The sequence below is a fragment of the Hyla sarda genome, chromosome 4, assembly GCF_029499605.1.
Source record: "Hyla sarda isolate aHylSar1 chromosome 4, aHylSar1.hap1, whole genome shotgun sequence".
In the NCBI taxonomy this organism is placed as follows: Eukaryota; Metazoa; Chordata; class Amphibia; order Anura; family Hylidae; genus Hyla; species Hyla sarda.
Window position 1 is genome coordinate 87,818,363 of NC_079192.1, and position 24,565 is coordinate 87,842,927.

At 44.1% G+C, this 24,565-nt stretch overlaps 1 long non-coding RNA gene across 1 annotated transcript; it reads left to right on the forward strand.

Annotated features, from left to right (window-relative positions):
• Positions 1–1,814: 1,814 nt before the first annotated feature.
• On the forward strand, positions 1,815–24,511 carry LOC130368164 (uncharacterized). The gene is made up of 3 exons (XR_008892305.1): positions 1,815–1,862; positions 23,632–23,715; positions 24,030–24,511. It is a non-coding gene; the product is annotated as an uncharacterized LOC130368164 (long non-coding RNA).
• The last annotated feature ends 54 nt before the right edge of the window (positions 24,512–24,565 follow it).

Here is a 24,565-nt window from a genome sequence, read left to right on the forward strand (position 1 = left end):
TCTCATTCATTTCTCCCTTGGCTACTCTCTGTTTATTGTACTCTTTCCCATTTAGGACATTCTTTGATGTGTCACTGTTACATTATTTGTTACCCATATGTTTATAGACATTTTTCAATAATATCCAGTGACCTCTTCCATGTTTACATTTGTATTTTCTATGGTACACCAGTTATTCCCTGTACTCCATGTAGGGCTACACCACTTGCCTGCTCCCATCTTCTTTGACTGCTATTGTAGTGCCTTATTTTATCCTCTTTTTATTATTTTTTATTGTATGTATTTTTTGCATGTGTGTTAATAAAAGTAATTTTACATAATCTGGTTCTATTTTGTTGGTAGTGTATATGATTTGTGTATTGTATATAGTATGTATAATATATATTTTCTTTTTATAGTAGAGATAGACATGGCAGTCGAAACAGTTTTTGTTTTTGTAGTAATGTTTCTTTAGTATCCCGTTGTGGATTTATTTTCTTTGGTTTATATATGTAGTAAAGATGTGTGTATTGTGTTTTCTGTGATATTTTCCCGAGTTTGGGTATTTTGAGTTGTAGTTTTAATTTTCTTTGTTGGTTTCTTGGTAAAATGTAGTTAATATATTGATATATATGTGTGTGGAATAGTGTTAGTTTATTATTATTATTATTATTATTTAAAAAAAAAATCATGGTGTGCAGTGTGAGTGTTTGTTGTGTGTTCTATTTGTAATGTATGATTTTTCCTGAGTTTGGGTGTTTTTGAGTTAAAGCAAAATAGTGCTATTTTTATGTTTCTTATGAGTGTGGTGTTTGGCTATGAAAGGTGTAGTTGTAATATCTCTAGTTCTAGTAGGAAAGCTGGGCTGGCTGGCTAGGCAGGATTTTAGTTCTTTTATTTAAATGTAAAGTTTGGGTTTATGTTGTTTCATGTTGTTGTTTTTCCGTTATGGCAGAGTTGTGCTGGTTTGTGTTTTGTTATGATTTATATTTTTCTAAAAAAAGATTTACAGAATATAACTAAGGATCAATACAGGATAAGTAATATAATGTATGTGCACAGTGACTTTACCAGCAGAATAGTGAGTACAGCTCTAGGGCATAATACAGGATATAACTAAGGATCAGTACAGGATAAGCAATGTAATGCATATACACAGTGACTCCACCAGCAGAATAGTGAGTCCAGCTCTGGAGTGAGATTGTGTTCTGCTGAGACTTCCAGAGGAGCAGATTTTCCATCAGCCCCTCCCCAGGTGTGTGGCAGACACCTGGGTAGGGTTTCCTGCTATGGAGCCCCGGGAAGCCAGGGCTTCATCTTCCACTTCCGGCTGACAGGGGGTTAGAGGGACCATGCAAAGGCCAGTAGCCAGGATGGGGTGAGATCCACCAGAACCCACAGCAATGTGGGCCCCCCTCCCCCGACCTCAGCTGGGAGCTGCAAAGCTTCCAGCAGAAGCTCGTTCAGGCAGAGGAGTGAAGGAAAGACATCTACATCTGTTTCTTCAGAACCCCAGCAATGGGGTGTAAAGGGGCCAAGATAATCCCTGGCCACTTTTGGATCCAGAATCCAGGCCAAGATGACACAATATGAACAGCTTGGAAACCAGCTACGATGTCTTAGAGAGGAGCTAAAGTTTGCTAGCTACCAAGCGAATCATGCAGCTAAGACCAAGAGGGCAGCATTTTCCACCAAGGGGAGATCTCTGAAGAAAGAGGTGGATGAGATTGTGTGGTTGAGATCGGACATTGTGGATGGTGCTGGTATATTCAGCGAGAAACTTCTTACTAATGATCATTTCTCCTTCATGCAGGTCTCTAGAGAAGTGAGTAACCAAGATGACTGCCGGAGTGAGGAGGAAGAGATGGAGGAAGGTGAAGGAGGTGAGGAGGGCGATGTGAGTGAGGGGGATATGGATACTGGTTCTTTGTGTGCCACCATTGTTACCCCTGATGAGGATGATGATGGCAGTGACTGTAGCGACAGCAGCTTGGCAGACAGGGGTCCCTTGTGGGCAATTGTTATGCAGGAGTCCCCGACCCTTCTCTTTTGGTGAAGATTTGGGCCCAGAGGAGAAGGGAAAGAAGAAAAAAGCAAAGGGCAAGAAGAGGAAGAAGACACAAGGAGTGAAATTTGTCTTTTCTTCTTTTCAGCAACCTGGGCCAGCTGAACAGCCAGTTCAGGGTGCTGGGTCCCACAATCTGGCATGGGGGATACAGTAGTGCACCCAAAATGGCGGCAGATTCATCCATTTGGTGGGCTGTCCCCCCGTTGAAGTGGGCAGTACAGGTCCTGGCACTGCAGGGCACTCCCCTGTGATGGGGGAGGTTCCCTGCGCGTCAGCTGTAGTAGGCGGGCCGGGAGAGCTCCCGCCAAGATCTATGGCATTGTGCGAGGGGACGGGGCCAACCATGCCAGAGGCGGAACCTGTGTATGTGCCCTAGGAGACTGGACAGAGGAGCCGTGCAGCGGCAAACCTTATACATGGAGCAATAGACCTAACCAGCCCAGCCTGTAGCACACCAAGGCAGAGTGCAGCCAAGAGTAAAAGTGAGAGCAAAAATGTGAATAACAATGGCAATGTGCAGAATGTGAGTTATGGTAGTGCGCATGGGAGGAGTTGTAGTAGCAGTGTGGATGAAGGGGGTGCAAGCAGAGCGCAAGAGAGGGGTGCAAGTGGCGTACGAGAGGGGTGCACGTGCGGGGTGCATGAGAGGGGAGCAAGCGGGGTGCAAGAGAGGGGTGCAAGAGAGGGGTGCTAGTGAAATACAGGTGAGGAGTTGTAGTGGAATGCCAGAGAAAGGTGTTATGGCTGAAGCTTCTGGTAAGTATAAGGGTCTTGGTTTGGGGGTCTAGGTCAGGTTCTGGTTCGACTGCTCCCCCGGTAGTGGCTGCTTCTCCCAGAAGTTATACCAGCGTCACTGCCGGGGGATCAGAGGGATCCCCATCTCCGTCTGGCTCTGAGGGCCACTTGCAACAGCACCTCCTGGAGGCTCTACGTAGGGGAGACAGGTCAATCCAGGTAGAGGGGAGGGGTGAGGTTGACCTGTCTTTTTGGATAAAGAGACAAGGCTTGGTCGCCTTTCGAGAACAAAACAGGGAGATGGTCTGGTCCCTCTTGACATTCAGGCAGGAAAGTGGCCGTAGAAATGTGGTCCATTTAGTTTGGAGGGGCAAAGATGCGTGTCCTCCTCGGGTAAGGTGGTTGAGCTCCTCCTGCAGATGGAATTAAGCGCAAGTGACATCTTTGCCCTGTTCCACCCTTATGGTACTTCTGAGTTTGACATCAGCTTCGTTCAGTCGCAGGGTTTGGAACTCTTCTGGTCGAACTATGAGGTGGTGAAAAGCGAGGCCGGCTGGCAGGATTTCGCTGTCAAGGCGATATCTCATTAGAATTTGGCCAAGAAAGTGACCGTTTTGACACGTAACGAGTCACTATCTTGCTATGACATCATGACCTAGCTCAGCCAATATGGGGATGTGATGGACATGCCAAAAAAGAACTATGATCTGGTCTGGTCTGGGGGCTGGACATTTTTGGTCAAACTGAAGAGTTCGGGGAGCACTGTTGCCCACATCCCATGAGCTGCTTTTCTTGGGAGAGGCAATCCAAATTTTCTACCAGGGGCAGCCCTAGGTCTGTCACAGGTGAGGCAGCTCCACTCACTTTAGTGCGGCCTGTACCGTGCAGGTCTGTGCTCTATGTGGTGGGGTAGGTCATCTTGCCACATCCTGTAGGCAGATGAGGTGTCATCTGTGTGGGTGTCTTAGGACACCCTTTCAGCCGTTGTCCTAGCACCTTTGCCCGTGCAACGGTCACCTTGGCTGGGGAGAGCAGTAATGTTGCCTCAGCTGGGGAGGGCACGAGTACGGGTGAAGGTGCAACAGGGTCAGTGAGGAGGAAAGGTCCTGCCATGCTGAGGCGGGAGGCTAATCGGAGAAGGAGCAGGGAACTGGAGAGTTCTCATGTGGCAGGGGTAACTTCTGCTCCAGAGGTTAGTCCTGAAATTGCTGTGGCCCTGGAGGAGAAAGTGCTGGATTAGGAAATGAGGAGAATCTGTAGAGAAGAAGGCAGCAAAGCCGATCTTTCCAATTCCTCCCACTATGACTGTGTGGATGAGGAGGGTGAAGAGAGGCCAAAAAAGAAGGGCAGTAAAGGGGGAAAGAAGAGGTCTAAGCCCTCTAATCCCTGTGCTATGGACCAGGTCCCAAGAAGAAGCTTACCTGCCCCCCCTCTGATTGATCTGTCTAACCGGTACTCTGTCCTTGAAGACATCTCCTCCCCCTTCTTGGAGGGGGGGGGGGGAGTCGAGGATGGGGTGCCTGAAGTGGGGGAGCCTCCAGGGGAACTGGGTCCTGTCCTGATGGGGCAGTTTCCTCAGGGAATGGGGCCAAACCAGAGCCAGGCGGGGATGTGGATTCAAAAATGGACCAGTCAGAGTACAAAAGAGGTTAAAAGAGAAAGAAGCCTCCTCATCTGGGGATTAGGGGGTAAAGAAGAGACAGAAAATAGGGGTTTAGGGCCATCTAACTTAATCACCCTGTATGGCAGCACTCACCCCATTGATGCTGGCATCTACTGTATTAACTGTGCCAGCATAAAGTCTGATACGGCTAGATTTGCAGCCTTCGATTTTCCCGGCCGTGTTGAAGGCGATATTTTCTTTTTACAGGAGACAGGTTGTCAGATCTTGCCTCCCTGGTAAAAGCCAGGAGAGAGTGGAGGTGCGGTTCCTCCCACTGGTCTCTTGCGGCTGAGCCGTATAGGGGAGTGGTGGTCCTTTTTACCGCTGCAGCTGAATGCAGAAGGGTAATTGAGTTAGAAATGGGGAGGTGCCTGATCTTATATGTCCTCATGAAGGGACAGGAGCTTTTGCTCATTAACATCTACGCCCCACAGTGGGGCCGTAAAGATCTCTTCATGAGGATTAAGCCCTTTTTTTTTACAAGCCAATAGGTGATCTTTGGAGGGGATTTCAATAATGTCATGAGATCCCAAGATAGGAAAGGCTCCAATGATCGGTTGTTTTATCATAGCATAGCTCTCAATAGTATAGTTAGGGAAGCTCGCCTAGAGGATGCCCACATCCGGAGCCCCTCAGGCAATGCAGGTTTCACCTTTCATCGAGGTAGCTGTAGGTCTAGGTTAGATAGGTTTTATTTGATGGAGGAAGCTGTCTCTTCCGCAGTGTCCGTGTTTGAGGTGGAGTTCTCCGATCACTGTATGATTTTATTTTCTCTGAATGCTTCAAAAACTCCTCGGATGGGTAAAGGTTATTGGAAGCTGAATTTTTCCCTCCTTTAGAAAGCGGAGCTAAGACAGTACTTTGAGGATTTTCTTCAGAGTCAGGTACCTTTATTGGGCCTATGTAGTAGTAGTAAGTCAGAGTGGTGGGAGATGTTCAAGAAGCGGGTTGCAGGGTTCTTCCGCCAGCTCTTGAGCCTCAAGTCCCTGAACATGGTATGAGGAGGAAACTCGAGCTCCTTTTCTCGACTGGAGGTAGCTGAGAGGATATCTCCAGAGTAAAGTCCTTGCTGATGAGGTGTCAGTACGATAGGCACACATCTTTGGTTTTTGAGAGGGATTTTGGGAAGTACTGCTCGCCCGACCCTTACACAAACTGTAAGATGTCAGTGAGTAGTAAGATCATCTCGGGACTGATTGATAGTACAGGATCTCTGAATCGGTCCAGATCAGGGATCCTGGAGGTCGTCAGATCCTTCTACTCGCACCTCTTGGGAGGGAAGGATCTGGATTGAGACAGGATGTCGGTTTTCCTGGCTGAAACCATTCCTGAGCCAGGGGTAGACTGCTCTCTTAGTGTTTTGGCAGAAGAAATCAGGGAAGAGGAAGTGAGACTGGCAATTGAGGGGGCCCTAAGAAGTTGCCAGGTCCGGATGGCTTAATATCCAAGTGGTACAAAACCTTTAAGGAGTCTTTAGCTCCCCTCTTGACTGAGGTATTCAATGAGTGTCTCTCCTCGGGCACTCTGCCGAAGTGAATGAGAGAAGAATCAGGGCTGACCTCCTCAAAGGGTAAAGATCCGAGCCCTTATTGAGAATTGGAGGCCCATAGCTCTTCTCAATATGGACAGGAAGCTTCTGGCCAAGATACTGTTTATTCGGCTGGTGAAGTTTGAACCCCGGCTCCTTTCGGGGGCTCGGCACTGCTTAGTTCAAGGCCGCAGCACCTTAAGTGCTGTTCTCTGTGTCTGGGAGGCAGTGGAGCGGAGTAGTGCAGGTCTCTTGAAGGGGTACTTGCTGTCCTTGGATCAGGCCAAAGTATTTGATCGGGTGAACCACGAGTACCTCTGGTCTGTATTTCTTAGATATGGCTTACCGAGTACTTTTGTTAATTGGCTTAAGATCTTGTATGCAGGGGCAGAGTTTCCCGCTTGTGAACGGTAGGTCTGGCCTCTTTTGAGGTGGGGTCTGGAGTCCACCAGGATTGGCGTTTGAGCCCTCTTTTATACATGTTCGCGATCGATCCCTTCGTCCGGAGGGTAGATTGTGGGCCATTGGCGAGAGCCACAATGAGTCTGGCGGAGCTGGATGTTGCCCAGAGTGTAGTGGCATACGCTGATGTCACCATTTTTGTGTCCTCCAGAGAGGAGGTTGATGTGGTAATGTTGGAGGTGGAACGCTACTCGGAGGCATCTGGGTCTAAGATCAACTGGGAAAAAGTGTGAAAGTCTCTGGCTGGGAGGGGGAGATCCCACGTTTGATCTTCAGGACACCCTTCCAGGGCCCCAAGAATAATCAAAAGTGTTTGGCATCATTCGACCGGGATTATCCCACCAAAAACTGGGATGGTAAGCTCCAGGATGCCATTCAGAAGGTGGACCAGTGGAAGGGTTGGTCTTTGAGCCTCAGGGAAAGGGTACACCTGATCAAATCATTCCTGCTCCTCTTGTTTATCTTTCTGGGCAGTGTATGTATCTTGCCAGAGGTTTACTATACTAGGATCTACAGCCTGTTTTCCCAACTGTTATGGGGGAACAGGTTGAACCTAGTCAAGAGGGAGGTTACGTACCGCATGAGGAGACTAGGGGGTTTATCTATGGTAAACCCTGTGGTGTTCTTAACGAACACCTTTTTTAAAGCTAACATCTCAAACCTCTGTTCAGAGAGGGCTTCTCCGTGGGTACTCTCCTTCAAGGAGTGGTTTCGGCCTTTCTTCCAGGAATGGGAGACAGGAGGGCAAGTGAAGGACCTCCGTACGCCCCATGGATATCTTCTGGCTTACACTTTCCCAACTCTGAAGGCGATACGTTGGTGGGGTCTGGGAGTGTGGGAGATCAGGACCCAGTCAAGGCAGTTTTTTGACAAATTGGTTCTGTTGACCCACTTCCAGAAGCCTCTGGTGCCCAGGTTGGGATCTGAGGGTGGGGTTGTATCTTTTAAACATGAAAAGGATCCCCCAGAAGTTTTTGAACTTGGCCTGGCGCTGCTTTCAGGGGAAGCTATATGTGAGGGACAATTTAAAGTGTAGGCGATCTGATGACCAGGGATGTCCTCAAGAAGAGTGTGTGGACATGCTGGAAAGCATGGACCACTTCCTGCTTCATTGTTTCTTTAATATAGTGGTTTACAACCATGTGGGCACTTCCTGGCTGGAGTCAACTTGCTGGCCTTACCTATCCAGAGTGAGCTTATGGGGCATTCAGGAACCTGGTGGCCGTGATCGAGACACTTTATTCTTAGTTAGCTTAGTGGTTAGGTACTATACATGGAACGCACAGTGTTTAATGTCTACACAGCGGAAAGTCATCTCCGAGGTGGAGGTCTGTAGGAATATCACTGGTGACCTCGGGAAGATCAAGTCTTTAGAGTATTGCAGTCTTGGTACCAGTAGGACTTCTCTACTATGAAGAGGGTTTTGTTTTGATGTGCCCTAGATACTAGACCTTTTGGGTAGAGTACCCTTGTTTTGGTTAGGGACAGTGATGTAGGGACAGGGTTAGGGTGATAGTAGGGTCAGTTTATTTTTAGGGATAATGGTAGGGTGGAGTTAGGGAAAGAATGTAAATTTTGTATGTATCAGGATTGCCATCCTTCTTCCTAGTGGTGGGCTAATGCATGTGCACCATAGCTTTTTGTTTTGTTTCCAGATGTTAAGGTTATGAAGGGCTTACAGGCACCAAACTGGGGCTTAAAGTGGTTTGTATTGTTTGTTTATGTATGTTACAAAGCTGGTAATGGAGGAAGAAATGGAGGTCCAGCGCAGAGACTCGAGAAATAATGAGATTTATTCACATGCCTTATGGAAGGAGGTCTAGGTTGGGAGGGTGTATTTGTGGGTGGTGGTTGTTTCTTTTGGTGGACCTGGCATGGGTCAGTTCTGGACTGGACATTGAAGACTATGAACTGTATGGACTCATTCATGTACAGGAGGGCAGGTGGTGTGGGAGAAGGGACAGTTTAAAGTAGGTTGTTGTGTTGTATTTGTAGGTGTTTTCTGTATATTTATAGGTGTAATAGTGTATATAGTTTATATTTATATAGTATGTATAATATGTTATATTTTTGTTTATTTTATATTATATAGTGTTTATAGTAGAGATAGATATGGCAGTCGAACCACTTGTTATTTTTGTAGTCATTTTTCTTTGGTATTTTTGTATCCCGTCTTCCTTAGTTTTCTTTGGTCTAGGTCTCGTAGGTAAGATGTAGTTAAGATATGTATGTGTATGTGTGTGCGTGTGTGTGGTATAGTATTATTAATGTTATGTATAAAAATAAAAATAAATGGTGTGTAGTGGGAGTGCTTGTTGTGTTTTCTGTTTGCATGCATGATTTTCCCAAGTTTGGGTGTTTTGAGTTGTAGATTTCATTTTCTTTCTGTCTAGGTATAGATATGGATATGTGTGTGGCATATTATTATTATTATAAATTTTATTGTTATAAAAAAAAAATATATATATATATATATATATATATATATATATATGTGTGTGTATATAATATTATTGGTGTGTAGTGGGAGTGCTTTTTGTGTTTGCAATGTGTGATTGTCTCAAGTCTGGGTGTTTTTGAGTTACAAAATATAGTGCTATTTTTAGGTTTCTTTTTTGGTAATGCAAGTTGAGTATGCATGTGAGTGTGTTGTTAGATATTTGGTTATGTAAGGTGTGTTTCTAGTATTTTTAGGAAAACTGTGCTGGCCGGTTAGGCATGATTCATGTCCTTTTATTTTAAATGTAAAGTTTGGGTTTATGTTATTTCATATTGTTGTTTTCAGTTATGGCAACATTGTCTCACGGAAAAAAACACAAGGCTAAAGATATTGTGCAAGACTGGGTACAAACCTAAAAGATGTTTGGTGATACTTAGGGCTCCCATTTATATGCTATGCATTATATAAGTACAACTCTAACACAAAAGAAAGAATACAATGCTGTCAATAAAAAGTGTCAGAATCACATGCACAACGAAACAGGATTTACACACTTTTTATTCATAAACTGTGGAAAAATTCCACTTTATAGTAAATGACCTGTATGTTGTGAAAATGTGCTGCAGATCTGGCCTCAAATTATACTGCAATATAAAAATCAAAATCTGTTGTCAAAGTTGGGGGGGAAATGTGTGGCAAAACCCACAGGTACCACATTTAAGTGTTGCCACTGAGACTTGCCCATTGCATATGATCCTGTCTTTGGCTGTTCCAGTGACCCTCCTTAGCAAGTGACTGGCTTAGCGAACAGTTACTGAGATGATCATGTGTCACAGAAACCAGGAAGAAATGGTGAGTGGTAGGGGTCTGGAGCAATCAAAATGGCAGCTGCGGGGGGTTAAGGCTGCAATACCTTTTTATGAAGTAAATTGGAATATCCCTTATGGTCTACACAAGTAAAGTCAATAACAAAGACACACAGCTCCCACCTCCACCTGCCTCACCTGTGCTCGGGTGTGATCAGTAGCGTTTCCATTCTCCACGAGTACACATGCAAAGAGTGTCCTGCACCAGGATCGCAGTAAGAACTTGGAGATCTTTATTGAAAAAAACCTCACATGGAGCAAGTAACGCTGTCGCGTTTCGGACTTCTCAGGATCCTTAGTCATGAATGTGGTATGAAACGCATTGGTGTTACTTGCCCCATGTGAAGTTTTCTTTAATAAAAACTCCAAGTTTTTACTGTCATCCTGGTGCTGGACATTCTTTCCATGTACACAAGTAAATTGGTTAGTAGGCACATTTCTTAGTCCAGTAGGGATAGGGTAACAAGTGCCATATTTTGTTTCAGATTTTGCTGCCGATTTGCTACTGCGTATTTTCCTACTTATTGAAGTCAATGGGTAGTAAAATCAGATGCAGAAAATATGCAGCAAAATACGGCATGTGTGACCTTACCCTAGTAGGCATCCATTGATTTACTTTAGTCAAGTGCTGCCTAACTCTCAAATCATTGACCCACAACTAGGCTGGCATTTGGGATTCTGCCATCGGAATGACCAAGGACATGCATGTGATCATCAATTCATACGGACTATCAGGGACAATGCTGCAGTCTCTAACAATCATATAGACAACTTTATACACAAACATACAGATGTGGTAGCCTGGGGTTGTAGGGTATATGGGGTGTAGCTGTGCAGTAACTAAAGGGTGTCTGGTTAACCCTTTCTATTCGTGACGCCAGGGTGAGGGCTCCTCTGTAATGCTTGTCCTACCGCCACCTGTCCCAAGAGTGGTAGGGAGATATTAAATAAGTGAATGTCCACAACCAGAGAGTTTGCTGAAAACTGTTGAAACTTTTACTGAAGATTTTATGCAGGCTTTATAACAGGAACAGTCTCTTTACAAGCAAAGTCTCTTAGCTATTGACAGTGGTTGGGACCTTGAGCGTCTTAAAGTCCGGAGACTGATATGCGCTGTTCCACTGGATATAGGGGATTTAGTTTCGGTCCAGTAGTCACGCTAGCTTTAGCGGGGATTTAGTTTAGGACTCACGGTTTGATTCAGGCTGAGGCCGGCAGGCTTAGGTTGTCTTTGTAAGTTGCACAGATACGTCCTGATAGTTTGGCATCCACGAGAGCAGCAACCCAAGAGAGCGATCATTGACTGCAGCTCCCTTATATGGGCAGGGGCTGGCCTTAAGCTGATTGGTCCAAATGTTGCTTAAAGGGGTAGTCCAGTGGTGAAAAACTTATCCCATAGAGTTGTATTGAGGGGGCGTGTCGGCCGCCGCTTTGCGCAGAGGTCGACACGCCCCCTTCCCGCGGGCTGTCGGGGCTCCGTAAAGGAGATCGCAGGGGGCCCCAGCGGTCGGACCCCCGCGATCTCAAACTTATCCCCTATCCTTAGGATAGGGGATAAGTTGTTCACCACTGGGTTGACCACTGGACTACTCCTTTAATCCTTGTAGGTGTCTTGAAACCGGTGGACACTTACATTATCATACAGGGATGTCAGTTTATGTTATCATATGAGATAGTCCCTCTTTGGTATCTTGTGTCCGGTGGAGACCTTTTTTGTGGAGATACCGGTTCAGAAAATGGTGGACAGAACTTGTAGAGAATTGCAGACATGCCGTTGTCAGGCATAAGTACGTGAAAGGAAGGGGGGGGGGGAGGGATATGGGGAAAGGGGGGAGGGAGTAGATAAGATGAGTGGTACAACAGTAATTAAATAATGGTTTCTACTATCTCATTAAGACCACGTGGGGAGATTCAACCATAAGAAAAAGCCTAATATATACAATCAGAAGTGCGCATAACTGTATAACCATGTGATCCATATCTCCCAATGTGCAATCATGCGAGTCCCGCAAGCTACATATGTACTAGGTAACAAAACTGCATCCCTCAATTAAACCAATTAACCTACAAGGTTAGTTCCAAATATACACACCTGGAACTGCTTGCGAAGTCCACCTGACTCAACAGCATCAAACAGAGAACCTGAGATTAACACTGCACTCAAAACGTAATATTTCGAGCTGTTTTAATGTTTAGATCTCTTTTACACTATGATCATTGTAATTTTATGCCTATTTTATTGTTGTATGCTAATTTTAAGTTGTAACCTCCAGCTGACCGTGACCCGGTAGCAGTCGGCTGGACTGGATATTTTAATTTGCCACCACCTGTTTGTAATCCACTTGCCTGACGAAGAACCCAGTCCGGGTTCAAAACTTTTAAGTTACATCCTGAATAAAAATTGCCTTTTTGGTATACCCCTGGGCTAGTTTTTATCTTTTATTTCCACCCATCTACTACAAGAAGGCACCGTGTCTCGTCCAAATTTTCTACAAAGTTCAGTTACGTTTTACCGGACTTGCCAGTCACGGTTAAGGACACAGAGACAGCCACTTACTCACCAGCACCGGTGATACCGCTCGGAGTTCGGCTTCGTGCAAACCTGCATGCACATCGAGGTGTTGTGCCCTCAGCGCAACAGGACACGGTAAGGTGCATTAACTTGCACTTGCTCATCATAACTACCAACAGTATTACCCTAGGAGCGTGCCTTTCTTTCCTTTCTTTCCAGTAATTTAAACTCACCAGCGGCAAGTAACAGGTGCGGGCAATTAAAAATCACAACTGAAAGCAGATAAAAAGGACAGAAGTTCACTTAGTCTTTGCATTGTGCGTTTGTGTGTGCCACAGTAAGCATCGACAACAGAAAGAGAAGAGAACTGTTTGGGGACTTGATATTTTTCCACAATTTTGGTTCTCAACAATCTCAAGGTTACAAGTCCATCTCCAAAGATCTAGATTTGCCTTTGTCCACAGCACGCAACATTATCAAGAAGTTTGCAACCCATGACACTGTAGCTAATCTCCCTGGGCGTGGACGGAAGAGAAAAATTGATGAAAGGTGACGCAGGATGGTAGATAGGCAGCCCCAAACAAGTTCCAAAGATATTCAAGCTGTCCTGCAGGCTCAGGGAACATCAGTGTCAGCGTGAACTATCCCTCGACATTTAAATGAAATGAAACACTATGGCAGGAGACCCAGAAGGACCCCACTGCTGACACAGACATAAACAAAGCAAGACTACATTTTGCCAAAATGAACTTGAGTAAGCCAAAATCCTTCTGGGAAAACGTCTCGTGGACAGATGAGACCAAGATAGAGCTTTTTGGTAAAGCACATCATTCTACTGTTTACCAAAAATGGAATGAGGCCTACAAAGAAAAGAACACAGTACCTACAATGTTCTTTAACTATATAAATAGCAAAAAAGGTAAAAAATTAAAGTGTAGGCCCTTTAAAAAACGATAAAAAAGAAATTATAAACGAGGATCAGGAAAAAGCAAATATATTAAACAAAATTTTCTCCACTGTATTCACCAAGAAAATGCCAGGTGAAATACAGCGTGATGAGGTAAACTCCCCAGTACAGGTCACCTGTCTAACCCAGGAAGAAGTACAGTGCTGCCTACAAAAAATCAAAATAGACAAATCACCAGGTCCAGATGGCATTCACAGCCATGTTCTGAAGGAATTAAGTAATGTAATAGACAGACCCCTATTTTTAATATTCAGGGACTCTATAGTAACAGGGACTGTTTCCCAGGACTGGCGCATGGCAAATGTGGTGCCAATATTTAAAAAGGGGACAAAAGGTGACCCCCGGGAATTATAGGCCTGTTAAACCTCAGTTGTATGTAAATTGTTTGAGGGTTTTCTAAGAGATGCTATTTTGGAATATCTTGCTAAAAATAAATGTGTGACTCCATATCCGCATGGCTTTATGAGGGATCGGTCCTGTCAAACTAACCTGATCAGGTTTTATGAGGAGGTGAGCTCAAGACTGGACCAGGGGGAACCGCTGGATGTCATATATCTGGATTTTTCCAAAGCATTTGATATGGTGCCACATAAAAGGTTGGTACATAAAATGAGAAGGAATGGGCTGGGGGAGAATGTGTGTAAGTAACTGGCTCAGTGATAGGAAACAGAGGGTGGTTATTAATGGTACTTATTCTGATTGGGTGACTGTTACTAGTGGGATACCACAGGGGTCAGTCTTGGGTCCTGTTCTATTTAATATATTCATTAATTACCTTGTAGAGGGGTTGAATAGTGAAGTAGCAATCTTTGCAGATGATACTTAACTCTGTAAAGCGCCAAACACTATAGAGGACAGTGCACTGTTACAAATGGATCTGGATAAGTTGGAGGTTTGGGCAGGGAAGTGGAAGATGAGGTTCAACACTGATAAATGTAAGGTATTGCACATGGGGAAGAAAAATCCAGGCTGGGATTATGTATTAAATGGGAGTACACTTGGGACGACTGTTAACAGTAAATTTAGCTGTAGTGACCAGTGTCGGGCAGCTGCTGCCAAGGCAAATAAAATCATGGGGTGCATCAATAGGGGCATAGATGCCCACGACAGATAAATAATTCTACCGTTGTACAAATCACTAGTCAGACCACACATAGAATACTGGGCACCAGTGTACAAGAAAGATATAGTGGAGCTGGAGAGGGCTCAAAGACGGGCAACCAGAGTTATATGGGGAATGGGAGGACTACAGTACCCAGAAAGATTATCAGAATTAGGGTTATTTAGTTTAGAAAAAAGACGGCTTAGGGGAGACCTAATAACTATGTATAAATATATCAGGGGACAGTACAGAGATCTCTCCCATGATCTATTTATACCCAGGACTGTATCTATAACAAGGGGGCATCCTCTACGTCTAGAGGAAAGAAGGTTTCTACACAGCAAAGACGGGGGTTCTTTACTGTAAGAGCAGTGAGACTGTGGAATTCTCTCCCGGAGGAGGTGGTCATGTGAACTCTGTGAAAGAATTTAAAAGGGGTCTGGATGCATTTTCGGAGAATAATAACATTGCTGGTTATGTATATTAGATTTATAGGGACAGAACGTTGATCCAGGGATATGATTTCGAGTTGGGAATTTTTACCTCTAGTATGAAGGTTTTTTGCCTTGCTCTGGATCAATTGAGTAGGGACTCATTAGGGTTATAGGTTGAACTTGATGGACTCTGGTCTTTTTTCAACCTTATGAACTATGTGACTATGTTACAGTGAAAAATGGTGGAGGTTCAATGGTGTTTTGGGGTTGTTTTGCTGCCTCTGGCACTGGGTGCCTTGAATGTGTGTAAGGCTTCATGAAATCTGAGAATTACCAACAGATTTTGGGTTGCACTGTACAGCCAGTGTCAGAAAGCTGGGTTTGCGTCCGAGATCTTGGGTCTTTCAGCAGGACAATGACCCCAAACATACGTCAAAAAGCACCCAGAAATGGATGGCAAAAAAGCGCTGGAGAGTTCTGAAGTGGCCAGCAATGAGTCCATATCTAAATCCCATTGGACACCTGTGGAGAGATCTTAAAATTTGCTGTCGGGAAAAGGCGCCCTTCCAATAAGAGACCTGGAGCAGTTTGCAAAGGAAGAGTGGTCCAACATTCTGGCTGAGAGGTGTAAGAAGCTTATTGATGTTATAGGAAGCAACTGACTTCAGTTATTTTTTCCAAAGGGTGTGCAACCAAATATTAAGTAAAGGTGCCAATAATTTTGTCCAGCCCATTTTTGGAGTTTAGTTTGTCCAATTAGCTTTTTCTCCTCCCTTTTTTTGTTTAGTTCCAATACACACAAAGGGAATAAACATGTGTATAGCAAAACATGTTACTGCAATCCTTTTCTGTGAGAAATACTTAAAGGGGTACTACACCCCTAGACATCTTATCCCCTATCCAAAGGATAGGGGATAAGATGTCTGATCGAGGGGGTCCCGTCGCTGGGGACCTCCGCAATATAGCATGCAGCACCCACCTGTATCTGCTTCCGGCAGCGCTGGAGGCTCTGGCTCCCAACCATGGGAACGGAAGATCGCGACGCCACGACTCCGCCCCGTGTGACGTAATGCCCCACCCCCTCAATGCAAGTCTATGGGAGGGGGCGTGACAGCTGTCACATGGGGGCAGAGCTGTGACGTCACAATGCTCCGGCCCCGTGATCGACAGCAATCAGACCCGGAGCGAACACGCTCCGGGGACTGATTTTAACGGGGTGCGGAATGCAAGATCACGGGGGTCCCGCCTTTGGATTGGGGATAAGATGTTTAAGCTCCGGAGTACCCCTTTAATTTTCTTGAAAAATTTCAGGGGTGCCAACATTTACAGCCATGACTGTATAAAATAAAAATCAGACCCCAGACCAATTCCCAGAATAAATACAAACTCGAAATAAATCCAGATCTTTGACCAAACATATGCGTACGTTTTAAACCTACAAAAAAGTTTGTGTTTAGTTTTTATCTGCAGTCTATGAATGTTTGAAGGTTCGATGTTTAGTACAGTGGTCCCTCAACTTACAATGGCCTCAGGATACAATGTTTTTTCTGGACCATTTTAAGGCTACGTTTACACTATGGAATTTCCGTTCGAAATTCTGCATTGAAATTCCACACGGAGATTCCACAGCAGCAGCGTCCAATTGATTTCAATGGGATTCTGCTGCGCTGTTCACACAGCAGAATTTCCACATCAGGAAATGCAAATCCTGGTGTCCGCAGAAAGAATAATGAATGTATATTCTTTCTGCGAACTCTGCACAGAATGGTCCTAGTACTGGCAAGTTCTGCCGGGGCTCCACTGTCAGGGAAATATTCTGTGCGGACATTCGACTGTCTGAACATAGCCTAAAAAGAAAATAAGCATAGACATTTCACTGGTAAAACACCTGTATTACTGAACTGTATGCACTGACTGGTGTCAGGTAACGCCACCCTACAATACAGGGAGGTATTACATGTTCTGTACTATTCTTTACCTGTGCCAGAGTTAGGCTGGGTTCACACTACGATTTGTAACTACGGTTCCCGTATACGGATTTTGATAAATCTCCCCCTAATTGCTAGGTGACTGAGGGAGAGATTAATTGTGTGTACTACTGTCAAACAGCTCAGCCCTGTCCCCTGAAATGGAACGAATAAGAAATAGCTGTGCACCATGAAAAGGGCTGACAGGGTTTCAAGAGCAACAGAAAGAGCCCAAATATCACTGTCCCCACCCTGAAGGGTTGAGATATTGTCCTCCGCAATCTCCCTACTCTTAAAGGGTTACTCCGCTCCCCAGTGTCCGGAACTCTATGTTCCGAACGCTGGGGAGCGGAGTAATCCATTAACCCGTATAGGACCCAGGGCATATGGATATGCCTTCTGTACCTGGGTCTTAAGGACCGGACCAGGGTGACTGCTGATATCGATCAGAAGGCACCCCGCGCAAATGCCCTGGGGGGACATCAGACCCCCCCCCATGTCGGTGATCGGCACAAATGTGAATTCACTTGCGATTTGCGCCTATTCTGGGCCATACGGTCTATGGTGACCCGGAATGTAAGGGGGATGGAGGTTGTCCATGACACCTACGATCCCCCTGAAGGGATAGGAGTGAGGTGGCAGGGGTGCCACCCCTCCTATCCCTGCTATTGGTCGTCAAAAGCGATGACCAATAGCAGATCGGGGGCGGGGGGGTTAACTTTCGTTTTCCCCGTCCTGCCCACCCACAAAAGGCAGGGGAAGGACGGGGAAACCAAAGGGGACCGGGCGCCGAAGCCCACTTACCCATCGGTGGAGGCTGCGGGACGCGATAGGCTGCGGTGATCAGCGCGGGCGGCATGTCGTGCGGCTGGCTCCCTGGATTCTACGGAAGCTGGTGAGTGGCCTAGCAACATCTGGAGGACTATAGTTTGAGACCACTAAACAGTGGTCTCAAACTGTAGCCCTCCAGATGTTGCAAAACTACAACTCCCAGCATGCCCAGACAGCTTTTTGAGCATGCTGGGATGTGTACATTTGCAACAGCTGGAGGGCTACAGTTTGAGACCACTATACAGTGGTCTCTAAACTGTAGCCCTCCAGATCTTGCAAAACTACAACTCCTAGCATGCCCACACAGCTGTTGCCTGTCTGGGCATGCTGGGATTTGTAGTTTTGCAACATCTGGAGGTCCACAGTTTGGAGATCACTGTGCAGTGGTCTCTAACTGTAGCACTCCAGATGTTGCAAAACTGCAAATCCCAGCATGCCCAAAGAGCAAACAGTTGTCTCGGCATGCTGGGAGTTGTAGTTGCGTACCTTGAGCTGTTGCATAACTACATCTCCCAGCATCAGTACATGATGGGAGTTGTAGTTTTGAAACAGTTGGTACAGGGTACATTCACACGGGCAGGTTTACAGTAAGTTTCCTGCTTCAAGTATGAGCTGCGGCAAATTTTTCACCGCAGCGCAAATTTCTAGCAGGAAGCTCACTGTAAACCTGCCAGTGCAAATGTACCCTAAAAACACTACACTACCACATAATAAAGGGTAAAACACTACATATACACCCCTTATACTGTCCCCCCAATAAAAATGAAAAACGTATTGTACGGCAGTGTTTCCAAAAAGGAGCCTCCAGCTGTTGCAAAACAACAACTCCCAGCATTTCCGGACAGCCACTGACTGTCCAGGCATGCTGGGAGTTTAGCAACAACTGGAGGAACCCTGTTAGGGGTATTCTATGCCAGTGATTCCCAATGTCCATCCCTATGCAATCCCTAATTTAGTCCTCAAATGCGCATGGTGGTCTCTCACTTCGGAGCCCTGTCGTATTTCGAGGAAACAGTTTAGGGCCACATATGTGGTATTTCCGTACTCAGGAGAAATTTCACTACAAATTTTGGGGGCTTTTTCTCCTTTTACCCCTTATGAAAAGGAAAAGTATGGGGCTACACCAGCCTGTTAGTGTAAATTTTTTTTTTTTTTTTTTACACTAACAGGCTGGTGTAGCCCCATACTTTTTATTTTCACAAGTTTTAAAAGGAAAAATAGACCCCCAAAATTTGTAACGCAATTTCTCCTGAGTACGAAAATACCCCATATGTGGACGTAAAATGCTCTGCAGGCGCACAACAAGGCTCAGGAGTGAGAGCGCACCATGTACATTTGAGGCCTAAATTGGTGATTTGCACATGGGTGGCTGATTTTACAGCTGTTCTGACATAAATGCAAAAAATAAGTACACACATGTGACCCCATTTTGGAAACTACACCCCTCACGGAACGGAACAAGGGGTATAGTGAGCCTTAACACCCCACAGGTATTTAATGAAAATTCTTCAAAGTTGGATGGAAAAAAAAGAAAAAAATTTACTAAAATGCTGGGGTTAGCCTAAATTTTTCATTTTCACAAGGAAAAATAGGAAAAAGCCCCCCAAAATTTGTAACCCCATTTCTTCTGAGTAAGAACATACCCCATATGTGGATGTAAAGTGCTCTGCTGGCACACTACAATGCTCAGAAGAGAAGGAGCACCATTGGGATTTTTTGAAGAGAAAACTTGCCCGGAATTGAAGGCCACGTGTGTTTCCAAAGCCCCCATAGTGCCAGAACAATGGACCCCCCCCCCGCATGTGACCCCATTTTGGAAACTACACCCCTCATGTAATGTAATAAGGGGTACAGTGAGCATTTACGCCCCACAGGTGTCTGACAAATTTTTGAAACAGTGGTCCGTGAAAAGGAAAAATGTAATTTTTCATTTGCACAGCCCACTGTTCCAAAGATCTGTCAAACACCAGTGGGGTGTAAATACTCACTGCACCCCTTATTAAATTCTGTGAGGCGTGTAGTTTCCAAAATGGGGTCACATGTGGGGGGGGTCCACTGTTCTGGCACCATGGGGGGCTTTGTAAACAAACATGGCCCCCGACTTCTATTCCAACCAAATTCTGTCTCCAACAGCTCAATGGCGCTCCTCCTCTTCTGAGCATTGTAGTGTGCCAGCAGAGCACTTGACCCCCACACATGGGGTATTTCCATGCTCAGAAAAGATGGGGTTACACATTTTGGGGGCCATTTTGTCCTTTTATACCTTGTAAAAATGTATAATTTGAGGGAAAACCAGCATTTTAGTAAGAAAAAAAAAAAAATAATCATTTACACATCCAACTTTAACAAAAAGTCGTCAAACACCTGTGGGGTGTTAAGGCTCACTAGACCCCTTGTTACGTGCCTTGAGGGGCGCAGTTTCCAAAATAGTATGCCATGTGTTTTTTTTTTTCTGTTCTGGCACCATAGGGGCTTCCTAAATGTGACATGCCCCACGAAAACCATTTCAGAAAAACTCACTCTCCAAAATCCCATTGTCGCTCCTTCCCTTCTGAGCCCTCTACTGCGCCCGCCGAACACTTGACATACACATATGAGGTATTTCCTTACTCGAGAGAAATAGTGTTACACATTTTAGGAAGATTTCTCTCCTTTTACCCCTTGTAAAAATTCAATAACTGGGTCTACAAGAACATGCCAGTGTAAAAAATGCATATTTTGAATTTTCTTCTTCAATTTGCTGCTATTCCTGTGAAACACCTAAAGGGTTAACAAACCTTTTGAATGTCATTTTGAATACTTTTAGGAGTGCAGTTTTTATAATTGAGTCATTTGTGGGGTATTTCTAATATGAAGGCCCTTCAAATCCACTTCAAAACTGAACTGGTCCCTGAAAAATTTTGAGTTTGAAAATTTTGTGAAAAATTGGAAAATTGCTGCTATACTTTGAAGCCCTCTGGTATCTTCCAAAAGTAAAAACATGTCAACTTTATGATGCAAACATAAAGTAGACATATTTTATATGTGAATCAATATATAATTTATTTGGAATATTCATTTTCCTTATAAGCCGAGAGCTTCAAAGTAAAAAAAAAGTGCTAAATTCAATTTTTTCATCAAATCTTTTAATTTTTCACCAAGAAATGATGCAAGTATCGACAAAAATTTACCACTAACATAAAGTAGAATATGTCACGAAAAATAATCTCAGAACCAGAATGAAAGGTAAAAGCATTCCAGATTTATTAATGTTTAAAGTGACAGTGGTCAGATGTGCAAAAAATGGCCGGGTCCTACAGTGAAAATTGGCTGGGTCCTTAAGGGGTTAAACAAAATCCAGACCCCGCAAAAATTTTACAAAATGGAGTCCAAGTTGTTCCTAAAAAAGCTCATACTTTAGGTAACATCCTTTCACCCAGTCTATACACTTCAAAACAGCTTAAAATCCCTGTGTGACTACAAGTTATGGGAATATATATGTGGTCATAGAATTTATAGCACTTGTTGTCATATACATAACAGGCCCCAAGTCCAGTGTAACAAGTTAGCAATCTCTTACCAACACATATATTACTTGTAATACTCAATAAATAGTGTATTTAGCCCCTTGCACCCTCTGTGATATTCAATATGTTGGTCACACAAAAAAGGCCCTGAAAGTCAGGTTCCGTCGCCACCTAGCGGATGCTAGGAATAGTGCAGTAAATGTGTCTAATCTCAGTAGACACTATAGGGAACAACACAGAGAAGATGTCATGGGCCTTGAGGTATTGAACAGGTTAATTTGTCTGTAAGAGGGGGGAATGTAAAACAAAAACTTATAAACTTCGAAACTGGATTTATATGTTGGGTACATAATACCTATGGGCCTAAACTCCAGATTGGACCTTATTCTCACATATTAAGCTATCAGGGTCTTTTCTGTTTTTGTTTTTTAGCTTACCTTGTTTTTATTACGATTTGCAGTCTCTATGTATTTCCCCTAGTTTTTTGCTTATATGCATTCTAATTACTAAGATGTGCAGTGGTCCCTCAACATACGATGGTAATCCGTTCCAAACTGACCATCGTTTGTTGAAACCATCGAATGTTGAGGGATCTGTGCAATGTAAAGTATAGGACAGTGGTCTACAACCGGCGGACCTCCAGATGTTGCAAAACTACAGCACCCAGCATGCCCGGACAGCCGTTGGCTGTCCAGGCATGCTGGGTGTTGTAGTTTTGCAACATCTGGAGGTCCGCAGGTTGAAGACCACTGTTAGAGGAAGTTGTACTCACCTGTCCCCACCGCTCCGGACCGTCACCGCTGCCCGGGATGTCGCCGTCCATCGCTGTCGCCGCGTCCCCGAGGTGATCCCGACGCTCCGGCAAGGCCTCTGCTTCCCCGGCATCCGCGCTCTCCGTTGCCGCCATCACGTTGCTATGCACGCCGCTCCTATTGGATGACGGGACGGCGTGCGCAGCGACATGATGACATCGATGGAGAGCGCCGACGATGCAGGGGATCCCGAAGAGGACGCGCCGGAGCCCCGAGGACAGGTAAGTGATCATCACCGGAGCTCACGGGGCACCGTAAATGGCTAATTGGTGGCAGCTGAAGCAGTCAGCACTGCCGGATAGCCGTTTATGCGATGGCCCCGACATAAAAAAGCTTCGTATGTTGATGCTGCCTTCAACATGCGATGGCGTCTGAGAGGCCATCGCATGTTGAAATTATCGTATGTCGGGGCCATCGTAGGTCGGGGGGTCACTGTATAGGATAATATATGTGGATGGCTATATTGCACATGTACATGCTTTTGTTTTTCATAGCCCAGTTGGATCACAATACATTAATGGCCGAACTATGTTTATTCATATAACCTTATGTATTACAGTTTTATTTGTAAAATTTTTTAAAGTTGCCATTATTTTTGGTGTTTGTCTCAATTCACATTTGATCGACAAGTAATGGGTTTTCCTGACAATTTGTAACAGGAAGTGATGTGATCTTTTTGTATGTTTTTGATGCTTACATCAGCTAGTTACATCTATGATTAAAGTGGTACTCCGGTGGATTTTTAAAATCAACCGGTGTCTGAAAGCTAAACAGATTTGTAAATTACTTCTATTTAAAAATCTTAATCCTTCCAGTACTTATCAGCAGCTGTATGCTCCAGAGGAAGTTGTTTAGTTCTTTCCAGTCTGACCACAGTGCTCTCGGCTGACACCTCTGTCCATGTCAGGAATTGTCCAGAGTAGGAGAAAATCCCCATAGCAAATCTATCCTGCTCTGGACAGTTCCTGACATGGACAGAGGTGTCAGCAGAGAGCACTGTGGTCAGACTGAAAAGAAATTCAAAAAGGAAAGAACTTCCTCTGGAGCACACAGGAGCTGATAAGTACTGGAAGGGATAATATTATTTAATAGAAGTTATTAACAAATCTGCATAACTTTCTGGCACTAGTTAATTTAAAAATAATTTTTTTTCCACCACAGTACCCCTTTAAGATCATTATGATCGAAATGTGTCAGATTTTTTTCACATATCTCTCTCTGTATGGATCAAGCTTTTAAGGATTTGAAATAAAGCTAATTGTTTTAAAGGGGTACTCCGGTGGCAATTTTTTTTTTTAACTCAACTGGTGCCAGAAAGTTAAACAGATTTGTAAATTACATATATATTAAAAAAATCTTAACCCTTTCAGTACTTCAACTCTATGCTCCACAGGAAATTCTTTTCTTTTTAAATGTATTTTTTGTCTTACCACAGTGCTCTCTGCTGACACCTCTGTCGATCTCAGAAACTGTCAAGAGCAAGAGAGGTTTGCTATGGGGATTCGCTCCAACTCTTACAGTTCCTGAGACAGACAGAGGTGTCAATAGAGAGCACTGTGGGGCATACAGCATCTGATAAGTACTGGAAGAGTTAAGATTTTTTAATAGAAGTAATTTACAAATCAGTTTAACTTTCTGGCACCAGTTAATAAAAAATAAAAAATAAAAATAAATAGTTTTCCACCGGAGTACTCCATTGATTGAAATGTGTCAGATTTTTTAACATATCTCTCTCTGTATGTATCTCTCTCTGTAATAGTTCCACCGGAGTACCCCTTTAAGGAATCTTGCCAGCTGGAAAGTTTTGTTTTTCCACCCTGAAGGGTTAATCTAACAAACCCAGGTAGGTATTTAAAAATCTTTTGATACAACAGGTACACTTTAAGTCTATAATAATGCATAATTATTGATACTAAATAATTGCCTCTTTCTTTTTCTCCAACCACATCCAAGTCTGGATAAAGGATACTGCTAGTTTCATGATCATTTTAAGGCTATACAGTATCAATTTTCTTACAACCTGTTACTAGATCTATGTGCTATTGTGGTAGAAGGAATGCATAGATCGGGCACTCATTGTTAGTTGAAAGCTTACCTGTCATATCACAGAAAAATATATGCTTTTATATATTACTCATGTTTTTTTTATTCTTCTAGCTTCTGCATTTGGCTCAAAAATTCCTCTGGTATTCTGCTCACTCATTCTAACATCCACTGCTCAGGAAGGGGTGTGTCTGAGAAAAACACTGAGCCCGCCCTCACTCACCATGCATTCCCCCCTGAATCTGCTGTGCTACCTCTCTTCATCCAATCACTGAAGGCTGTCCTGTAACCCAGTAATGCTGCAGTCTGGAGTGCTAGTCCCACCCTCACTTCCTGGACTTTGTTCCAGTCTGTGCTTCAGCTGGGACAAAAATGAAGCTGCAGCTGGACACGATTATGTTCTGGATGGTATTTATGTTTTATAAGCCATAATCTCTATAAAGAGAAGATACATTGTTTTCATTTAGTATATTAAAAAGATAAAATTTTTGCCATATGTACAACATATACTGTGAAAAATGTACAAAAATGTACTATAATACAACCGAGAAGAAAGCAATGTTTTAGTAAAATCCTTGTCTACTATTAAAGGTGTCTGTCAGCATAATGGTGATAAATCTGACTGTTGATGTAGTCCTAGAAATGTGCAA